This window comes from Suricata suricatta, chromosome 3 (genome assembly GCF_006229205.1).
Source record: "Suricata suricatta isolate VVHF042 chromosome 3, meerkat_22Aug2017_6uvM2_HiC, whole genome shotgun sequence".
NCBI classification, from domain to species: Eukaryota; Metazoa; Chordata; class Mammalia; order Carnivora; family Herpestidae; genus Suricata; species Suricata suricatta.
The window spans coordinates 513277-515521 of NC_043702.1; positions in this window are offsets into that span (position 1 = coordinate 513277).

Genomic DNA, 2245 nt, shown 5'->3' on the forward strand with positions numbered 1-2245 from the left:
TCCTGCCCGCGTGCACCCCCGCACGGCCCTGCTGTCCGCGTGCACCCCCGCACGGCCCTCCACGGACACGTGGTTACAGGGCGCAGCCTCGGGTTTCTGGCGGACTCTGTGGGCTGCTTCCAGCCGAATAACATTTACTGCAGCCAAAGGCCCAATTTGGGTGCGCTTTTGAGGCTCAGGGTGCCCCTGGGGTCACTCAGCTTGGGTTAATTTTGGGTAGGTGCACAGCAGTGGCCCGTCCCGTGTGCGCCCCTCTGGCAACAGGCTAGAGGGGCGCTGGGGTGGCCCTCCGGAGTCCCTGATTGCCGCCTGTCGCCCTGGGCGGGTTTCCAGCGGCTCCTGGATTAGGCCTCTGCCAGCGGTAAGCACTGGGGGCAGGGCTCTTCACCTGCTGCTGTGGGCTACCGGTGGTGTTCCGGGCTCTACGGGGATTTTGTGTTTGCATAGGCGGACCCACCAGAACCGTGTGTTGCGGCCGCGCGCCAGCCGTCAGGGCTCTTCTGCACGCGGCTCACAGGTGTCCCCACACCTCCTCCCACCGCCCGTCTCCGCGTTCGCGCCGGGGTTTCGGACTTTCAGGGTCCCGCGGGAAACTGCCTCCCCCCCGACTCTTGGCCGGAGTCCACGGTTCCGCGGGGACCGTAAGCTCCGGGAGCGTCTCGTTTCCAAGTGGCGCTCGGCCTGGGACGTGCCGGGGGCAGCGCACGTTTCCCGCGTCTGTTGAAGCGCAGGGGCCGGAAGCTAGCGGGCCGGGCTGGCTCTGGGCGCGCGTCGCCTCCTCGTCCCCACCCCCCACCGGGACGGGCCTGCGAGGCCGCGCTCCTACTGCCCCGTCTGCCCCCGGCTCTCTGGGTGCCTCCTCCCCGTGAGCCAAAGCCTGTCCTGTTCGCGGCTACTTTCGCACCCGGGTCCCCGCGCGGTCGCTGCTTTCCTTCCGTGTCCCCGGGAACGCGCGCCGCTACCCGCCGCGCTCTAGCTCCCAGGTGAAAACGCGGCAACCTCGTGCCTCACATCGTGCACTTTTTGGGGCGCGTCTGGTGCCAAGACTGCGGTCTCAGCTTCACAGAGGGCTCTTTGTGAACTTTGAGATCTCCACCCTGCGTTTGGGTGGACGACGCCTCTGAACAATGCTCCCAGCAGGGACAGTTGAATCCCGAATCCTTGTCTAAACGGTCTTCCTTCCGTTGCCTCTAGAGCCGTAATCTGAAGGCCCTTTGTGGCCCTCCAGACCCCTTCCCTGCAGTTTGCTTCCAGTGGGCGGGAGCTCACTGGGTCAGGCCACACAACTCATCTTGGTGAAGGTGAGAGTCAGGAACTAGATATGACCCTAAACTTCAGGCCAACAACTGGCAGGTTTACGACTGTTGGCAGGAGTCACCTGGTCACCCGGACACATCTGACCAGCTCCCTGGCTCTCAGAGCGGCCTGTACAGGCTACTCATCAGGATCTAAAGGGGGGCCTTCCAGAACTCTCTGTGACTATGGGTTCCCCTAGCGAGACATGGCTACTGAGCACCTGGAATGTGGCAAGTGCAACTGAGGAACTGAATTTTTTATTTCATTTTATTTTAACAAGTTTAAGTTTGAATTGAAGCAGCCACACGTGGCGGTGAGTGGCCCCCATCTGGACAGGGCAGCTCTAGAACCTTGGAGAAGGGACCCCGGTGACCTTGACTCAGTGCTCTTTCTGCAGAAGGGAAATGTGAGACCCCAAGAGAGACCCTGGGTGACTGTCCCCGACGGGGAAAGGCCAGGAGGCCATGTCGGCAGCTGCCAGGAGGTGGGGGTCTTAGGAGAATGTCTTGCAGAGACTCCGGCGGGTTCACCCTGCCAGCGACCCGGGCAGCCGGGCCCTTGGGAAGCATCTCCTCTCAAGGGCGGCCCGGCCCCGGAGAGCTGGGGTGGGGCTGGCAGGGGCCTGGCGCATGGCTGCCGGGCCTGGGAGCCAGGAGGGTTGCAGCGCGCCGGGCTGGGCCATCCTGTGCCCACGGTTTTGTTTTTTAAATACAGGCAATTAGAAAGACCCTGGCATCAGCTGGTCTATAAGACCAAACAGCTCTGGGCAGCCAGGCCGGCCCCCGAGTGCCCCCACCCTGGGCAGTGCCCTCACACCCGCCAGCCCACCCTTCTCAGGAGGGCAGAGACCTCCCTGACAGGAAGGAGGGGGCGGGAGTGGAGGGGACGCGGCGGGCCGGACCACGACCGTCTGCAGCGTCCGGAGCAACGCGGGCGTCACACACGGCGC